The sequence below is a fragment of the Moschus berezovskii genome, chromosome X, assembly GCF_049115385.1.
Source record: "Moschus berezovskii isolate FMDL1 chromosome X, NW_MosBer_1.0, whole genome shotgun sequence".
NCBI lineage: Eukaryota > Metazoa > Chordata > Mammalia > Artiodactyla > Moschidae > Moschus > Moschus berezovskii.
In genome coordinates this window covers 95,732,861-95,753,734 of record NC_142488.1, presented here as the reverse complement: position 1 = coordinate 95,753,734, position 20,874 = coordinate 95,732,861, and the positions used below count along the sequence as shown (strand labels likewise).

Genomic DNA, 20,874 nt, shown 5'->3' with positions numbered 1-20,874 from the left:
GTCTTTAATCTATTTTGAGTTTATTTTTCTGTATGTTAGGGAATGCTCCAATTGTATTCTTTTATTTGTAGTTGTCCAGTTTTCCCATGCACCATTTATTGAAGAGACTGTCTTTTCTCCATTGCAAGAACTCTCTGTTTAACCGTCTGAGGATCTGTCACACCGTTTTCATGACTCTGACAATCCTGAAGAGTACAGGCATGTTTCGTTATTTTTCTCATGATTAGACTGTGGTTGTGGATTTAGGGGGAAAATATACCACAGAGTTGAAGTGCCCTTCTCATCACATCATATCTGGGAGGACATGGTACCCACATGACATCACTGAATCATTGGAGAGGTTGACCTTCGTCACTGGGTTAAGATGCTGTTTGCTGAGTTCCTCCAGTGTACAATAACAGTTTTCCGTTCACCTACTCTGTTCTTTATAAGTGAATCACTACGTCAGCCCTGCCTTCAGGGATAGAAGGGGAAAGGTTCATCTCATGGAGGGAAGGTATCTATTTGTATTATCTTGAATTGTTTAATCAAGAAAAACTATCTGCTCTTTTTATTAATTCATCCATTTATATTAGTATGGATTTGTATATATTTTTATTATAAAGTTGGTGTTATTTTACTGAATGGATACATCCTAAAATTGTGATTTCTGTAATGCAGTACAATATTTTGACTTAAGAGCCAGGAACCTGCCAAAGACTTATCACCACCCTTACACTGGTATTTCAAAACTAGTATATTGCTTAATTGGGGTATAACAGACAATACTTTAGGTGACACATTTAACTGTGGCAAAGTGTGAGACATAATTTTAGATGATTTCATTGCATACTTGGAAATCTTTAACAAAGAAATGAAAACAGGTACATCAGATTTTATTTAAATGACCATTAAAAAATTGCTAACATGCCTTAAATTTCTTTGCAAAATCCCTTTCAATGAAGCAAGAATATGGGATGTAAAAGGGAAAGTGTATGCTTTATTTATAAGTGCGATGTCTAAGACAGCCTTCACACTGACTGATTCTATGGAAGGTATTTTACAATTTGAGCTTTTTGGTAACTGATAGCATGACATTATAATCTCTGTCTATATACAAGCAAATGAATTCTGTCCTGGGGACAGATACCTCCTGGAGAAATATCTGTTTGTCTACATTTGACTCATGATCTATACATGTGACAAAGAGGTGAATATTGACACTGTCATGGTAAATTTAAAAGTGTGGGAGAACACAGCCCGTTAGATGAGGGATGAAGATTGAGTCAGAGGGCAGGTGCAAGGAGATGTGAGTTGAGTATCAAGAATTCTTTGTAAAATTTTGGTGCAAAGGGAAGAATATAAATCAAGAGGACAGTAACTAGAGATGCGGACAGAGGCTCACAGCATTAAATGAAGTTGTAAAAATCACCATTTATAGAACATTTGAGCAGGTTGAAATGTTAATGAGAAGGATCCATCTCTTCTTAGATGTAACATCTCAAGGTACCACACCAGGCTTCCCACGCCTTACTTCCTTGTTTCCCTTCTGGAGACACCTAAGACTTACCCAAAGAGTGATGTAGAGTTTCTTCCTAAGGCCCATCAAATGGAAGAATAGATGGATGCACAATGTGTCAAGATGTGATAAGAATTTAAGATCTTTATCCATGAGTGTGGAACTCCTCAGGCAGATGACTGAACCTGTGTGGTGGGTGGTTGAGAGGATATAGCTCCTCAGGACTCTGCAACTGAGGCAGCAAGATGGGAGCCCTCAATTTCAGAGCTCAGCAGCAGATTTAGTCAGACTGCCAGACTGCCACACCTTACGTCCATCCCTGACCTGAGCAGGTGAGTGCAGACAGGCTTGCTTTCCATCTGGGGAAAGGGACCACTGTCTGCTCAGAAGCACCTTGTGGTCTAGCTGTGTGCCATTTAGAAAGACTTGGGAATGAGCAGATCCAGTTCCTTTCTAATCCTGAACTCAACATACATCACAGAGATATTCTCAACCTCTTTCCAGAGATACACAACCATTGGGGGCCCCCAGAGTCCACACACACACACACACACACACACATGAACACACAGCTGGAACTTGCAGGCAGTAGCATTAGGAGAACCTGCAGGCTTAAGTGACTGTCACTCATTGTTAGGTTTCCTATGTAACTAGACCTATTTGCAGTTAAAAAAAAAATGACAGTTATGACTGACAGAGTCCTGTATAGGAGGAAAACTTTTATTTTCAATAACCTTGATATGCAGTTAAAAATGATGGCAATAGGTTTTTCATTCATCACATCGGAAAGTATAACAACAAACTATGGAGTATTTCGAGTGGGTGAGCATGAGGGGAAACCTACACGTTCTGATACCGCTGGTGGGGCCCTCAATCAGTACATCTTTCCAGGTTGATTTGTCAGTGTCCATTAAAGAGTCTGTGCACTTCCTGTCTGTATGTATTTGGGGACTGCTCCTTCAAGTATTAATCCTCAACAGGAGAATCGTCCCTCTATTAGAGAGTGCATATTCCTTATGACATATAGGTTGTCTGGGGACTCTGCTTTCAAAAATACCTATAATAGTTTAAACATAGTCCCTTTTTCTTTGTTTTAGCTTTCAGTTCAGTTCAGTTCAGTTGCTCAGTCGTGTCCAGCTCTTTGCGACCCCATGAATCACAGCACGCCAGGCCTCCCTGTCCATCACCAACTCCCGGAGTTCACTCAAACTCATGTCCACAGAGTCGGTGATGCCATCCAGCCATCTCATTCTCTGTCGTCCCTGTCTCCTCCTGCCCTCAATCCCTCCCAGCATCAGAGTCTTTTCCAGTGAGTCAACTCTTCGCATGAAGGGGCCAAAGTATTGGAGTTTCCGCTTTAGCATCAGTCCTTCCAATGAACACTCAGGACTGATCTCCTTTAGAATGGACTGGTTGGATCTCCTTGCAGTCCAAGGGACTCTCAGAGTCTTCTCCAACACCACAGTTCAAAAGCATCGATTCTTCAGTGATCAGCTTTTACCGAGGTATAATTGATATGCCAAAAATTTACACATGTTGAGAGAGAGAGTCCCTTGGACTGCAAGGAGATCCAACCAGTCCATTCTAAGGCAATAAAGTGACGTGGGGTAATGGTTTTGGTGGTTTCTTTCTCAAACCATACGGAGCTGGTCCAGTGATTGTTTCCTTCTTCCTAAACTAATTGACAAGTTACACCAGCGAAGAGATAGGACACAGAAGTTAATACATAATGGAAACTTCTACATTTCTCTTCTGCTTAATATTTCCAATTGTCATCATAGAGTAATGTTATTTGGATTATGTCAAGGGACGCTCCTATAAAGGAAGGATGGGTATGGGATAGGAGGGGAACTAACATCTATTGAGTGTCCTATGTACAATATGCTGTGTATGACATCCGACATATTTTCTGCTTTTGCTCCTCAGAACAATTGTTTCCATTTTATAAATTAGAAAAGGCACACTCAGAAATATTATATAATTTCTAAGAATATTATATAATTTCTAAGAATTATGTAAAATATCCTACTTAGAGATCACAGAAATGCTAATCCTGAGGCAGTGCTCTCCTCATGTAAAACACTGCATCCTTTTTCCTTTGTGGTGATGCGGGGCTTAGGGATAAGTATTTTGAACTGAGTATTTTTTCCTTGACAATCATGCATGTATGGATGGGTACTAATACTTTTCTTTCTTCAGGTGGACATTTTCAATAAATATAACATCTAGATCTCTGAAGAGAGATCTTCTGGGACATGGATTTTCACTGGAGTGTCTGGCAAATAATATTCACCCAATAAAAATGCATTGAGATCACAAGTCCATGGATCAGTGAGTGCATGGAGAGCTCCTACGACAAAATACCAAAGTGGACAAAATGTGTAAACAGTTTACAGATGAAGAAATTAAAATGGCTGATAATCATAAAAATATGTTCTCACCAATAATTTAAGGAATGCTAGTAAAAGCGTCTAAATATCCTTTCATTATCTATCATCTGACAAATATGAAATATATGAAAAACAAAAATCAAGAAAAAATTCACAAACATTTGAAAACTGACTTGTGTGTATGGGGGGGCGGGTTGGGGAGGCTCAACTTCAGCATAAGTCAAGGAAACAGAACACAGTCAGAAATAAATGTAAACATTATGAACAAAAGTTTAGAGGTGGGTAAGAAATGACAATGCTCTGACACCTTATGAGAGAATTTAAACTATTGAAATCACATCCCAGGGAAGACGGCAGGGAAATTTTTACACAGGTACACAGGTACAAAAGTAAGCTGGTAAGAGGATATTTGCTGCAGCATTGCATGAAATAGGAAAGAAAAAGGGAACTATAGGAAGCTGTCCAAATGTCCATAACTATGTAAGTAAAAGGCTAACAACCATTTATACTTCTCTATGGGCTTCAAGGCAAAATGGAAAAAAAAAAACCCTGAAATTCCAGAGTTAACTACTGATCAGGAAGAAAACAAAGCTGTGTCCCTGATTAACTGAAATCCCCTAAAGTCAGTCCTGGAGGAAGGCATAGCAGCCCACTCCAGTATTCTTGTTTTTGCTTATCTGGTGGCTCAGCAGTAAAGCATCCACCTGCAATGCAGGAGACGCGGGAGACATGGGTTCCACCCCTGGCTTGGGAAGATTCCCCTGGAGGAGAGAAATGGCAACCCACTCTACCATTCTTTTTTTTTTTTTTTTTTGGTTTTTATTTTTTAGTAATTAATTTATTTTTTATTGGAGGCAAATTATTTTACAATATTATATTGGTTGGTTTTGCCATACATTGACATGAATTCGCCCAGGGTTTACATAAGTTCCCCCTCCTGAACCCCCCTCCCACCTCCCTCCTCCCTTTATCCTCCCTCTGGGTCATCCCCGCATGCCAGCCCCGAGCATCCTATAACATGCATTGACCCTGAACTAGTGATTCATTTCACATATGACAACATACGTGTTTCAATGCCATTCTCCCAAATCATCCCACCCTCACCCTCTCCCACAGAGTCCCAAAGACTGTTCTATACATCTGTGTCTCTTTTGCTGTCTCTCATACAGGGTTATCATTTGCATCTTTCTAAATTCCATATATATGCGTTAGTATACTGTATTGGTGTTTTTCTTTCTGGCTTACTTCACTCTGTATAATAGGCTCCAGTTTCATCCACCTCATTAGAACTGATTCAAATGTATTCTTTTTAATGGCTGAATAATACTCCATTGTGTAAAGGTACCAAAGCTTTCTTATCCATTCGTCTGCAGATGGACATCTAGGTTGCTTCCATGTCCTGGCTATTATAAACAGTGCTGCAATGAACATTGGAGTACATGTGTCTCTTTCAATTCTGGTTGCCTCGGTGTGTATGCCCACGAGTGCGATTGCTGGATCATATGGCAGTTCTATTTTCAGTTTTTTGAGGAATCTCCACACTGTTCTCCATAGTGGTTGTATTAGTTTGCATTCCCACCAACAGTGTAAGAGGGTTCCTTTCTCTCCACATCCTCTCCAGCATTTATTGCATGTAGACTTTTGGATAGCAGCCATTCTGACTGGTGTGAAATGGTATCTCATTGTGGTTTTGATTTGCATCTCTCTGATTATGAGGGATGTTGAGCATTTTTTCATGTGTTTGTTAGCCATCTTTGTCTTCTTTGGAGAAATGTCTGTTTAGTTCTTTGGCCCATTTTTTGATTGGGTCCTTTATTTTTCTGGAATTGAGCTGCAGGAGCTGCTTGTATATTTTGGAGATTAATCCTTTATCAGTTGCTTCATTTGCTATTATTCTCTCCCATTCTGAAGGCTGTCTTTTCACCTTACTTATAGTTTCCTTTGCTGTGCAGAAGCGTTTGATTTCAATTAGGTCCCATTTGTTTATTTTTGCTTTTATTTCCAATATTCTGGGTGGTGGGGCATGGAGGATCCTGCTGTGATTTATGTCGGAGAGTGTTTTGCCTACGTTCTCCTCTACGAGTTTTATAGTTTCTGGTCTTACATTTAGCTCTCTAATCCATTTTGAGTTTATTTTGGTGTATGGTGTTAGGAAGTGTTCTAGTTTCATTCTTTTACAAGTGGCTGACCAGTTTTCCCAGCACCACTTGTTAAAGAGACTGTCTTTTCTCCATTTTATATTCTTGCCTCCTTTGTCAAAGATAAGGTGTCCATAGGTGTGTGGATTTATCTCTGGGCTTTCTATTTTGTTCCATTGATCTATATTTCTGTCTTTATGCCAGTACCATACTGTCTTGATGACTGTGGCTTTGTAGTAGAGCCTGAAGTCCGGCAGGTTAATTCCCCCAGTTCCATTCTTCTTCCTCAAGATTGCTTTGGCTATTCGAGGTTTTTTGTATTTCCATACAAATTGTGAGATTGTTTGTTCTAGTTCTGTGAAAAATATCGTTGGTAGCTTGATAGGGATTGCATTGAATGTATAAATTACTTTGGGTAGTATACTCATTTTTATAATATTTATTCTTCCAATCCATGAACATGGTATATTTCTCCATCTATTAGTGTCCTCTTTGATTACTTTCAGTAGTGTTTTATAGTTTTCTACGTACAAGTCTTTTGTTTCCTTAGGTAGATATATTCCTAAGTATTTAATTCTTTTCGTTGCAACAGTGAATGGAATAGTTTCCTTAAATTCTCTTTCTATTTTCTCATTATTAGTGTATAGGAATGCAAGGGATTTCTGTGTGTTGATTTTATATCCTGCAACTTTACTGTATTCATTGATTAGCTCTAGTAGTTTTCTGGTAGAGTCTCTAGGGTTTTCTGTGTAGAGGATCATGTCATCAGCGAACAGTGAAAGTTTTACTTCTTCTTTTCCAATTTGTATTCCTTTTATGTCTTTTTCTGCTCTGATTGCTGTAGCCAAAACTTCCAGAACTATGTTGAATAGTAGCGGTGAGAGTGGGCACCCTTGTCTTGTTCCTGACTTTAGGGGAAATGCTTTCAGTTTTTCACCATTGAGGATAATGTTTGCTGTGGGTTTGTCATATATAGCTTTTATTATGCTGAGGTATGTCCCTTCTATTCCCACTTTCTGGAGGGTTTTTATCATCAATGGATGTTGAATTTTGTCGAAGGCTTTCTCTGCATCTATTGAGATAATCATATGATTTTTATTTTTCAGTTTGTTAATGTGGTGTATTACGTTGATTGATTTGTGGATATTGAAGAATCCTTGCATTCCTGGGATAAAGCCCACTTGGTCATGATGTATGATCTTCTTAATATGTTGTTGGATTCTGATTGCTAGAATTTTGTTAAGGATTTTTGCATCTATGTTCATCAGTGATATTGGCCTGTAGTTTTCTTTTTTTGTGGGGTCTTTACCAGGTTTTGGGATTAGGGTGATGGTGGCCTCATAGAATGAGTTTGGAAGTTTCCCTTCCTCAGCAATTTTCTGGAAGAGTTTGAGTAGAATAGGTGTTAGCTCTTCTCTAAATTTTTGGTAGAATTCGGCTGTGAAGCCGTCTGGACCTGGGCTTTTGTTTGCTGGAAGATTCCTAATTACAGCCTCTAGTTCCGTGCTTGTGATGGGTCTGTTCAGATTTTCTATTTCTTCCTGGTTCAGTTTTGGAAAGTTGTACTTTTCTAGGAATTGGTCCATTTCTTCCAGGTTATTCATTTTATTGCCATATAATTGCTGATCAGTTCAGTTCAGTTCAGTTCAGTCGCTCAGTCGTGTCCGACTCTCCGCGACCCCATGAATCACAGCACGCCAGGCCTCCGATAGTATTCTCTAATAATCCTTTGTATTTCTGTGTTGTCAGTTGTGATCTCTCCATTTTCATTTCTAATTTTATTGATTTGGTTCTTCTCCCTTTCTTTCTTGATGAGTCTGGCTAGTGGTTTGTCAATTTTATTTACCTTCTCAAAGAACCAGCTTTTGGCTTTGTTGATTTTTGCTATGGTCTCTTTTGTTTCTTTTGCATTTATCTCTGCCCTAATTTTTACAATTTCTTTCCTTCTACTGACCCTGGGGTTCTTCATTTCTTCCTTTTCTAGTTGCTTTAGATGTAGAGTTAGGTTATTTAGTTGACTTTTTTCTTGTTTCTTGAGGTGTGCCTGTATTGCTATGAACTTCCCCCTTAGCACTGCTTTTACAGTGTCCCAGAGGTTTTGGGTTGTTGTGTTTTCATTTTCATTCATTTCTATGCATATTTTGATTTCTCTTTTGATTTCTTCTATGATTTGTTCATTATTCAGCAGCGTGTTGTTCAGCCTCCATATGTTGGCATTTTTAATAGTTGTTCTCCCGTAATTAAGATCTAATCTTACTGCATTGTGGTCAGCAAAGATGCTTGGAATGATTTCAACTTTTTTGAATTTACCAAGGCTAGATTTATGGCCCAGGATGTGATCTATCCTGGAAAAGGTTCCGTGTGTGCTTGAGAAAAAGGTGAAATTCATTGTTTTGGGGTGAAATGTCCTATAGATATCTATTAGGTCTAATTGGTCTATTGTATCATTTAAAGTTTGTGTTTCCTTGTTAATTTTCTGTTTAGTTGATCTATCCATAGATGTAAGTGGGGTATTAAAATCTCCCACTATTATTGCATTATTGTTAATTTCCCCTTTCATACTTGTTAGTAATTGTCTTACATATTGCGGTGCTCCTATGTTGGGTGCATAAATATTTATAATTGTTATATCTTCATCTTGGATTGATCCTTTGATCATTATGTAGTTTCCTTCTTTGTCTCTTTTCACAGCCTTTGTTTTAAAGTCTATTTTATCTGATATGAGTATTGCTACTCCTGCTTTCTTTTGGTCTCTATTTGCATGCAATATCTTTTTCCAGCCGTTCACTTTCAGTCTGTATGTGTCCCTCGTTTTGAGGTGAGTCTCTTGCAGACAACATATATGGGGGTCTTGTTTTTGTATCCATTCAGCCAGCCTTTGTCTTTTGGTTGGGGCATTCAACCCATTTATGTTTAAGGTAATTATTGATACGTACGATCCCGTAGCCATTTTCTTTATTGCTTTGGGTTCGAGTTTATACACCCTTTCTGTGTTTCCTGTCTAGAAAATATCCTTTAGCATTTGTTGGAGAGCTGGTTTGGTAATGCTGAATTCTCTCAGCTTGTGCTTGTCTGTAAAGCTTTTGATTTCTCCTTCATATTTGAATGAGATCCTTGATGGGTACAGTAGTCTGGGCTGTAGGTTATTTTCTTTCATCACTTTAAGTATGTCTTGCCATTCCCTCCTGGCCTGAAGAGTTTCTGTTGAAAGATCGGCTGTTATCCTTATGGGAATCCCCTTGTGTGTTATTTGCTGTTTTTCCCTTGCTGCTTTTAATATTTGTTCTTTGTGTTTGATCTTTGTTAATTTGATTAATATGTGTCTTGGAGGATTTCGCCTTGGGTTTATCCTGTTGCGACTCTCTTGGTTTCTTGGACTTGGGTGATCATTTCTTTCCCTATTTTAGGGAAGTTTTCAACTATTATCTCCTCAAGTATTCTTTCATGGTCTTTCTTTTTGTCTTCTTCTGGGATTCCTATGCTTCGAATGTTGGAGCGTTTAACATTGTCCCAGAGGTCTCTAATATTGTTCTCATTTCTTTTAATTTGTTTTTCTTTTTTCCTCTCTGTTTCATTTATTTCTACAATTCTATCTTCTAGCTCGCTTATCCTGTCTTCTGCCTCTGTTATTCTACTGTTCCCTCCAGAGTGTTTCTGATCTCATCTATTGCACTATTCATTGTATATTGACTCTTTTTTATTTCCTCTAAGTCCTTATTAAACCTTTCTTCCATCTTCTCAATCCTTTTCTCCAGGTTATTTATCTGTAACTCCATTTTGCTTTCAAGATTTTGAATCATTGTCACCACCAAAATTCGAAATTCTTTATCAGGTAGATTCCCTATATCTTCCTCTTTTGTTTGTGTTGGTGGGCATTTATCTTGTTCCTTTACTTGCTGGGTATTTCTCTGCCTCTTCATCTTGCTTATATTGCTTTGTTTGGGGTGGCCTTTCCCTCTTCTGGCCGTTTGTGGAGTTCTCTTTATTATGTAGTTTTCTCACAGTGTGTGGTGTTGGACGGGTGACTTATCAAGGTTCCCTGGTTATGGAAGCTTGTGTCGGTGTTCTGGTGGGTGGAGCTGGATTTCTTCTCTCTGGAGTGCAATGAAGTGTCCAGTAATGAGTTATGAGATGTCAGTGGGTTTGGAGTGACTTTGGGCAGCCTGTATATTGAAGCTCAGGGCTAGTTTCCTGTGTTACTGGAGAATGTGCGTCGTATGTCTTGCTCTGGAACTTGTTGACCCTTGGGTGGTGCTTGGTTTTAGTGTAGGTATGGAGACGTTTGATGAGCTCCTATCGATAAATGTTCCCTGGAGTCAGGAGTTCTCTGGTGTCCTCAGGATTTGGGCTTAAGCCTCTTGCCTCTGGTTTTTGGTCTTATTCTTGGAGTAGCCTCTAGACGTCTCTATCTGTCATTTCCAAGGTGGTTCCCTCTGTTTTAGCTTCTGTTTGCTGGTCTCTTCAGTGTCTAATTTCCACCCTGATACTAGGGGATGGGTGGACACTTTTTAAGGCTCAGTTGTTCAGTCCTGTTCTGGGAAGGGAGGAATGCTGCAGACGAATATTTCTGGCGTCTGTGGGGAGTACTCGCAGCGTCTCGGCCACACTGGGTTTGCCCCTGCTCACAGCACGTATGCTGTCCCAGTCTACACCGCACGGGCTCTAGGTTGCTCTGCCGGGAACTGTCCGAGGCCGGCGCTGGGTTGTATGCACTTCCCAGGTCTGAGCGGCTCAAGTTCAGGTTCTCAGGTACTCCACAAAGGCGCAGACTTGGTTGGGCCTGCGTTTTGTGCCTTCCCTGGTCCGAGCAGCTCAGGGGACCAGGTGTTTGGCGAGCGCGGTCTCTGCGACTTATCGCCTCCCCAGTCCCCGCCACTCAGTTTGCTGGGTGTACAACCAGCGCACCTTCTCAGGGGGATATCGACCGGCCCGAGCCCAAGAAGTCCTGATTAGCAACAAGCCTGCCTGCAGTCTGTATCAGATGCCTTTCTGGGGCTGCGGTTGCCCCCTCCGGCTCTGGCTGCCCTCCCTGCCTGTCTCGGCGAGGGATGAGGGATGGGCCGACTGCAGCCTGCTTGCTCTGCTCAGTCCTTTATTCTGTGAGCGGGGCTGGCCGAGTCTTAGGTTAGAGCTTTCCACCTTTTCGTGGGGAAGCTATCCCACAGTCTGCTTTGCTCTCCCCAGTTCTCTCAGATTGTTCTCGCGGCATTCAAGCCCAGTCCTCTCTCTAAGCAGTTCAGCCGGCTCCTCCCTGCCCAGCCCCCACTTGCTAATGGCGTATGCAGGCGTCTGCGCTGCTTCTCCGCTGGGAGTTACCGTTTGGTGGGTAATCTGTGGGTTTTAAAAAAATCTTAAAGAAAAAAAGGGTTATGTGGCCCTCTGAGCTTCCAAGGCTCGCCACAGATTCGCCAGTGAGAGTGTTTCCTGGTGTTTGGAAACTTCTCTCTTTTTAAAGCCTCCCTTCCCGGGACGGAGCTCCATCCTTACTTCTTTTGTCTCTCTTTTTATCTTTTATGTTTTTTCCTACCTCCTTTCGAAGACAATGGGCTGCTTTTCTGGGTGCCTGATGTCCTCTGCCAGCATTCATAAGTTGTTTTGTGGACTTTACTCCGCGTTCAAATGTTCTTTTGATGAATTTGTTGGGAAGAGATTGGTCTCACCGACCTATTCCTCCGCCATCTTGTTCCTTCTCTCTACTACTCGTGCACGGAGAATCCCACGAGGGGCCTGGCAGGCTACAGTTTACAGGGTCGCAAAAAATCAGACAAGACTGAAGCAACTTAGCACACACTCACGCAAAGTCAGTACTCTGTTCTGAATAATGGTCATAATAATGGGTAACTTGAATAGCTGCTAGGATTAAAGGACATGAAATATAAAGTACAATTCCTTAAAACACATATCACTTGCCCTCCCTGCAGATCACCTGTCTCAAGGGCAATACCTGAGCTTCTGCCCGAGCCCCACCCCTCTCTTCAGGGGTGAGCCAGTGCATGGGGCCCGGACACCAAGGTCAGCTGGCAGAAGGGGCAGGATTTCATCTCCTCTGTCCTCTTCCTCTCCCAGTGGGATAGGTGAGTGAGTACTGCGGGACAACAGCAGGGGTGAGTGACCATTTCTCCAGCCCTGAAAGCCCATCTTCTGAAAGGGTGGCTGCTCTGTGTCCTCAGGGAGGGTGAGGGATGGGACCTCATCCCATCCTGACACTTACCTGCAGAGGTGACCCAGGCTCTGTCAGCCTGAGCTTGGGCATCTGTGACTGGGACTCGCAATACCTTTGTCACAGAGCTGCCCTGAGGGGTAAATGACGAAACCTGTCCAGAGTGTATAGCATGTGGTAGGACTTCAGTTCAGTTCAGTCGCTCAGTCGTGTCCGACTCTCCGCGACCCCATGAATCACAGCACGCCAGGCCTCCCTGTCCATCACCAACTCCCGGAGGACACTCAAACTCATGTCCACAGAGTCGGTGATGCCATCCAGCCATCTCATCATCTGTTGTCCCCTTCTCCTCCCGCCCCCAACCTTTCCCAGCATCAGAGTCTTTTCCAGTGAGTCAACTCGTCGCATGAGGTGGCCAAAGTATTGCAGCTTCAGCTTTAGCATCAGTCCCTCCAATGAACATCCAGGATTGATCTCCTCTGGAATGGACTGGTTGGATCTCCTTGCAGTATAAGGGACTTCTTCAGTGCCCTTTAAATGTTAGGGTACAGCAGTGGGGTCTATCTGAGCCCTGGTCCTAAGGAAGGCACGGTGGAAAGTCATCTCTCACTGATTCTCCTACAGAGATTACATGCATCTAGGGGAAGGGAGCAAACAACTCTCTGACAAGTGCTGACTTGAAGGGTTTGAGGTAGCAGGTTCTCTTGAATTTCTGGTGTTACAGAATCTCCTAAGAGCTGCTCCACATAATACCTGTGTGCTGATCCTAATCCAGTCTCCACGCTGGGAAGACAGGCTTGCCTTTGACTCACCTGGTGAGCTCAGTGAGAGATGGCACCAGGGCAGTGGGCTGTGATGTTTGTCTAACTTCTGCTCCTGAACTGCTCCCTATGCTCCTTACATTGGTAAGAAATTCGAGACCTGTATTCCATTCAAAATGGCAGGGGTCCTCAGATCATTTCAGCCACGTGCTGCCTCCTTTCGAGGCAAAAATCCACAAATTACTACCATCGCTTTGATAGACAAGTATCCATTCTTCCAGTCACTCACAGCTAAATATATATTGAGCTCAAACCCATACTCTTCATTAGAAGTATCCCGTTAACTCTGTAGTGGAAATATCCTGTCAGAGGTTAAATGTGAGATGACATGGCTCCTGCATGTTAACTTTTATACGTTCAAGGCATTGAAGATGTTAAAAACAATTCTCCTTTGGATCCCTTTTACCCATTTAACCACAGACCTCTCTCCCCCACTCTCCTGTCCTTCAAAACCAAAGTTCCAGAAAGCATTTTCTGCATGCCTTGTTAACATTCTTCACTTCCCGCTAACCTCTTATCTCACTGTACTACTGAATCTGTCCCCATGATTGCAGTGGACGTGCTCTTACCAAGGTCACTAGGTAAATATGTTAGTACATGAATATTGCTTTAACGATTCCCTAAAGTATACATGGACGTCCCTGGTGGTTCAGTCAGTAAAGAATCCGCCTTCAAAGCAGGAGACTAGGGTTCAATTCCTGGGTCGGGATGATCCCCTGGAGGAGGAAAGGGCAACCCACTCCAGTACTCTTGCCGGGAGACTCCCATGGACAGAGGAGCCTGGCGGGCTACAGTCCATGGGGTCACAAAGAGTCGGACACGACTTAGCAACTAAACCACCACCAGCAAAGTACACACGCTTATGCAGACTGCTTCTGTTACTGAAACAAGTCTTTGACTGTTTCCCAGGCTCTGGAGCGTGAGGTACAAACCCTGGCTGTCCTGTTCTCTAAATGCGCAGCCCTAGGCCAAGTTCTCTCTGTTCCTCAGCTTTTCGTCTACAAAATGGAGATGAGCAAGTGTCTACCTCATAGGGGTGCCTGGACCATTAAATGAATTGATATGGGGAATACTGTTAGGACTTTAAAATGTAGCCATGTTTAGTTTTCATGTATATCTTTATTCGCATTACTATCCCCACAGGCACAAAAACAGGATACAGAGTGGTGTTTATTCACAATGACATTTGAAGTATGTGGTTAGCGAGTGTGTTCGTTTCCTAGGGCTGCCGATACTAATGAACAGGAACTTCATGACTCAGAACAAGAGAAATTCATTATCTTATCGTTTTAGAGACCAGAAACCTGAAATCAAGGTTGTCGGCAGGGCCAAACTTCCTCTGAAGCTTCCACAGGAGTCTCCTTCGTTCGTCTTCCAGCTTCTGGTGGCTCTTGGCTTTCTTGGTTCATGGGAGCATAACTCCAGTCTCTGCCTCTGTCTTCGCATGGCCTTCTTCCCTGTGTGGGTGCAGTCTCCCTCCTTTCTCTTATAAGGATGCCCGTCTTGGGGTTTAGGAACTGTCCTAAATCCAGTCATCTCTCGAGGTCTTTAACTTAAATGTACCTGCAAAGACCCTATTTCCAACTAAGGCATGGGGGTGTTATGATTTGGAATTATTGGAGGGCACACAATTCAACCACTAGAGTGACATAAGCAAGCTACAAAATTAAATGTAAGATGAGACCTTGTGTTTTGTATGTAAATATATAAATGTATGCGTACATCTGTAAATATATAAAACCTGCATAAGAATAAATCTGGAGCAATTCTGGTGGCACAGCTAAGATCCCACATGCCTTGAGGCCAAAAAACCAAAACATAAAACAGAAGCAATATAGTAACAAATTCAATAAAGACTTTTAAAATGGCCCAAATCAGAACAAAACTTTAAAAAAATATATGTTGCTATCTATAAGAGTTGGGATTAATCTTAGGTAAGGTAGTTGACTGGCAAAAGACAAAATAGCATAGTTGTTATTGTTAAAGGTTTAAAATTCAGAAGGAAGATATGAAATATTAATAGTTATATAACCAATCACACAGCAAAACTATTCACAGAGCCAAAACTACAGTACATGCAAGGGATATAGGAAGAAATGCACTAATAATAGATGATTCTAACATACTTCCCTTAATCCAAAATAGTCAAGTAGAGAAATATTTACTCATTGCAGAAAAGACTTAAACAACACAGTCTCAAGAGTAGATCTGATAGATGAACATACTGACTGTGAAGGGTCTTAGATAACACACTTTTTAGATGAATATGGAACATTCAGGAAAACTGACTCTATCTGAGGCTGGTAAACAAATCTTCAGCCCAGATGGAAATACACATTAAAAATGGCAGAATTTGATGACGATAATGTTAACGAAAACACAACATATCAGAATCTAATTAAAGCAGCAATGAGCAACACTAGTGCATGCTCAGTCGCCTAGTTGTGTCTGACTCTTTGCAACCTCATGGTCTATAGCCAGTCGGGCTCCTCTGACAATGGGATTTCCCAGGCAAGAATACTGGAGTGGGTTGTCATTTCCTCCTCCAGGGGATCTTCCTGACTCAGGGATCAAACCTGCATCTCCTGCTTGGCAGGTGGATTCTTTACCCCTGAGCCACAAGGGAAGCCCTACAAAGAACCAGGCTTCTTTGGAAAAAATGTCTGATTGCAGGTTTGCGTAGGGATTGTACCAGATGAATCTGGACCAAACTCTCATACGAGAAAACACAATTAAGGCACAAAAGTCAACCAGAAGGAGCTCACACAGGCTAAAGGCGGAACAATTAGAATGTCAAGTAAAATAATGACTGCTGCTGCTGCTAAGTCACTTCAGTCGTGTCCGACTCTGTGCGACCCCATAGACGGAAGCCCACCAGGCTCCCCCTTCCCTGGGATTCTCCAGGCAAGAACACTGGAGTGGGTTGCTATTTCCTTCTCCAGTGTGTGAAAGTGAAAAGTGAAAGTGAAGTCGCTCAGTCGTGTCCAACCCTTAGCGACCCCACGGACTGCAGCCTACCAGGCTCCTCCATCCATGGGATTTTCTAGGCAAGAGTACTGGAGTGGCTTGCCATTGCCTTCTCCATAAAAATAATGACTACACTATATTAAAACACATCAGATATAGAAAAATCTACAGCTCGTAACGCCATTCTAATGGGAAAAAAAGTCCACAGAAACCAACTTATTGCTCACCTTTGGAGGATCCTAAGGAAACTACCTGCTGTTCTGAAAAGTGAAAAGACTGTAAAAGAATTAAACATTCATCCTATCCTCCCATGCAACCTAATAGTTGATTAGGAAATTCCTTTTATAAAGGAATTCCAACTAACAAATGCATACAAAATTTTGCAACCTTAAATGAAATGCAGATTTGGCAATGGTATTTGGAGGCCACAAACTTCAGGTGAAAAACACATGGGAAATGTTACAATGGTGGTAGCGGGCTGACAATACATGAAACCAGTGATTAACCTTAGTGTCACAACTGGAGAGACAACTAGACACAACGAGTCTCCTGGAAGAAGGCTATGGAGTAAACTCCACCACACCTGAGGTATGCTTGCCAAAAATATGAATTGATATAGCCTCTGCATCTAATCACCGATCAAAGGGGGAGGGGACAGAACCACATAAACAAAACAATAGGGACAGAGTCAGCAGATTGATAGTTTAGCGGGTAAAGAACCCAACTGCAATGCAGGAGGCACAGGAGACACGGGTTTGATCCCTGGGTTGGGAAGATCCCCTGGAGGAGGAAATGGCAACCCACTCCAGTATTTTACCTGGAAAATTCCACGGACAGAGGAGGCTGGTGGGCTACAGTCCATGGAGTCGCAAAGAGTCAGACGTGACTGAGCACAGCAGACTCTAGAATGCAAACCCACACAACAAAAGACATAGCTTCTTATGCAAATAAATTGGAGGATGTGATGGTTAATTTCATGTGTCAACCTGATGGGGCCACAGAGTGCATACACATTTGGTTAAACATTATTCTGTGCGTCTATGGGGGTTTTCCTGGATGAGATTAACATTTGAACGGGTGCATGAAGTAAAGCATATTGGCAGCTTGTTCCTGCACTCAGACTAAATGAAAAATGGGCTCTTCTTGGGTCTTGAGCCTGTTGGCTTTTGGATTGGAACTCACACCATTGGCTCCTTTAGGCCCAGGGCTTGCTGAACATAGATCGTGGGACTTCTCAGCTTCTATAATGACCTGAAACAATTCCTGAAGTCAGTCTACTCCCCCCTCTATAACAGGCTATTGGTTCTGTTTCTGACTAATACAGATTTTGGTACCAACAGTGGTTTTAAAAGGAGAGAAATTTAAGGTTGAGTTTTCTGAACTGGCCTGGGGGCAGGGGGAGGTTTCTGGAATTGGCTCTCGAATCTGATCATATTTAAAGGTGCTATATTTCCAGTAGTAAAGAGAGCCCTGATAGTCCATGCTGTGATCTGGGAATGGATATAACCTAAATGTCACCACTGCAGATACCTAAAAGAAGAAAGGATGTGGGTGACTGTGTATATGATACTTTCAAACATTTTTGCAAGATAACAAATATAAGAAGATTGGCTGATTGCCCCTAATGTCACTAGACAAAATGGAGAAAGAAAAGGATGAGCTCAGAAATTGGAATTCCCAGCTCAAGTGCCACAAAAATGGTCTGTAAGCTTTCATTAGTGCCTTGAAGGAGACCCTTATTTCCTGTAACCAGAAGGTGAGACTTTTCAAAACAAATGCAAAACCTCATCCACCACAAAGACAAGCCACTGACTGGAAGAAAATATTCATAAATCATATATCTGATAAAGGACTGCTGCTGCTGCTGCTGCTGCTGCTGCTAAGTCACTTCAGTCGTGTCCGGCTCTGTGTGACCCCATAGACGGCCTCCCCTGTCCCTGGGATTCTCCAGGCAAGAACACTGGAGTGGGCTGCCATTTCCTTCTCCAGATAAAGGGCTACTATACAGAAAAAAGAATCAAAAGTCAATAGGAAGAAAACAGACACACTCATAGATAAACTGAGAAAAGATTTCAAGAGCGACTTCATCAAAGAAGACATAGAATTGGCAAAGAAGCACATGAAACTATTCTCATCATTATCATTGTGCAAATATAATTGAAAACTACAATTAGCTACCACTACACCTGACAGGGAATGCTCATGAAGAAAAAGAATGACCAAATCAAGTTTTGGCACGACTATGGGACATGGACCTCTCACACACTAATGGTGGTGATGAAAATGGTGTCACCACCTTGGAAAACCGTTTGTTCGTATCTTACAAGGTTAATCTTACATCTACCATATGATCCAGCTGTTGCTCTGGTAAGGATGTATTCTAGAGGAAGAAAGCATATGTACATGCCCAGACTTACACACCAATGTTCATAGCAGCTTTATTTAGAAGAAACCCACTTGGAAACACCTCAAATGTCCCTCAAGAGGTGAATGAATAAAGCAAATTGTGGCATACGCATATACTGGATGGGTGGCTCAGACGGTAGAGAATCTGCCTGCAAAGACCCGGGTTTAATCTCTGGGTCAGGAAGATCGCCTGAAGAAGGAAATGGCAACCCACTCCAGTATTCTTGCATTGAAAATCTCATGGAAGAAGGAGCCTGGTGGGCCGCAGTTCAGGGTGTCGCAAAGAATCAGACACGACTAAGCGAATAACTCTTTCAGATACTGGATTGCTGCTCAGCAATCAAAAAAAAAAAAAGAGCTATTGACACATACAACAAAATAGATAAATCAAAAAATAAATAGGTGTCCAAATCTAGTCTGATATGTAAGGAGTTTTGAAGCCAGCACTCCATCCTAATAAGTACAAAGGCAAACTAAAAAAAAAACAACAACAGCTCTTCTCAGATCAGAGAGGTGAGGCCACAAGTCAAATTTCTGTCTCCAAAATTAAAGAGACAGGTGAATACTGAGAATACAACTTACCAAAGCAAAACCATCAGCAGAAACTTCCATGGGAACCAGTATCAGTGTAGGAAAACCAAAAAATATAAATGTTGGGGTCTCCCGAGGACTGCTGCCCTTGAACCTGGAATAGAAGAAGCTCCATAAGTCATCAGGACACTGATTCTCAGAAGCTGTCTCCTTCAGACACCTGAAATGAGCAAGGCCACTGGCATGAGGGTGGCACAGGGAGACACACCCAGCACACGATATAATGGGCTTCTCCCAAGGCCCCTTTCTTCTCCTTTTCTCGTTTGTCCCCAGAGAACAAAGTGGAAAAGGAATAAGAAATGGCCTGAATTCATGCAGACATTCATGATCTCACAATAACCACAGGACCATGGGTTTATTCATGTGTTATCATTGAATGGTCACAGAGACATTGTAGGTAACACATTCTTACCCCCATTTTACAGAGGGGAAGGCTGAGGTGTAGAGAGAGTTGCTACCTGTCTCACCTCCTGTGACCCTGCCTTTAGGAGGAAAGTGGCTCCAGGACACTGCACTCACTGGGGCCAGGCGGGACCCTTTTTACCACCAAGACAGCGGGGCACCGAACCCCAAAGCAGGAAAGAGGTGACTTGGGTGTCCATCCATTTGTCTCCCCACACCCCAGGGTGAGCTCGTGCCCACCGCAGGAACTTACTCTCCCAACTCAGTTCCAAACACCTGAAGGTGAAACCTGCTTTCCGCGCCAGGCAGCCTCTGTCTATATTAAAATATCACGGTCGCCGCAATGACGTCAGGTTTCTACGGCTCCGCGGTGTGCAGCCCTGTTTACACCTGGAATGTCTCCTATGTTGTAACCATCATTTGCAGTCTTGACAAGCTGCATCCTCGCAGTCATCCAACACCATGGGTTCTGTCATCTGCACTGGGGCATAAAAATTCGTGAATACCCAACACGTGTTTGACACATCCTGCATCCATCCATCTATTCACCCAGTTAACAGGTATTAAGACCAAAGTTTATATGATCTCTTTGGTTAAGTTTTAGGCTTCTCTAGAATAGCAACAGGAAATTAAAGTGTAGGAAAGCAGGTGTGGAAAATTCAGTTGTTAACTCTAAGAAGACATGGCTCCCTCCCTTTAAGATTCCAGGCTTCCCAGATGGCACTAGTGATAAAGAACCCGCCTGCCAAAGCAGGAGACATAAGAGACACGAGTTCGATACCCGGGTCGGGATGATTCCCTGGCGGAGGGCAGGGCAATTCAGTATTCTTGCCTGAAGAGACCCTTGGACAGAGGAGCCTGGTGGGCTACAGTCCGTAGGGTCGCAAAGAGCTACCTGAAGCGAATAACTGAGGACAAATAAATGCATATTAAGATTTCAACCAGCTCAAGTTTCTATTTGATGATTCTAAAACATGCTTTCAGCCCTAGCTCCCTCTCCACATTTCTAGTTACTGTCCTCTTTCCATGGATTCTCTCTCGCACCGAAGTTCTACCAAGAATTCTGCACACTTAATTCACATCTTCCCGCACCTCCCTTCCCTCATCTAAAGGGGCTGTGTTCCTCTGCGCTTTCACTGAAATTACACTTGCCAACTCAACAACCACTTGTTTGTCACACTTATACAACAGATCCAGAATGTTGAGAGGATTTTTCAAATACAGGCAAATACGGTTATTTTCTCAAGAGAAGAGGCTTGCAGGACTTCCCTGGTGGTCCAGTGGCTAAGACTCTGCTCCTAATGCAGGGGGCCAGGGTTCAATCCCTGATCAGGGAAATAGATCCCACATGCCGCAACTAAATGAGATCCCACATACAGCAACTAAGACCCCATGTAGCCAAATAAATATGTTTTATAAAAAGAGAAAGAGACGAGAACTTCCCTTCTGTAGTTCAGAATTCAATTACTTGACTACAGATGGGGAATCACATTACAGGACA

The 20,874-nt window shown here is 42.4% G+C and overlaps 1 long non-coding RNA gene across 19 annotated transcripts in view; it reads right to left on the bottom strand.

Moving 5' to 3' along the window:
- Positions 1-14,106: 14,106 nt before the first annotated feature.
- LOC129564600 (uncharacterized) overlaps positions 14,107-20,874 on the bottom strand; it is a 32,000-nt gene continuing 25,232 nt past the window's right edge. For 12 of the 19 annotated variants that reach the window (XR_016036738.1, XR_016036735.1, XR_016036741.1 and 9 more), the window contains 3 exons: positions 19,627-19,854; positions 18,963-19,065; positions 14,107-18,709 (listed from right to left, as the gene is read on the bottom strand). This is a non-coding gene — a long non-coding RNA (uncharacterized LOC129564600). The remainder of the gene's footprint in view (positions 18,710-18,962; positions 19,066-19,626; positions 19,855-20,874) is intronic. The other 7 variants (XR_016036746.1, XR_016036739.1, XR_016036748.1 and 4 more) reach the window with 1 other exon arrangement.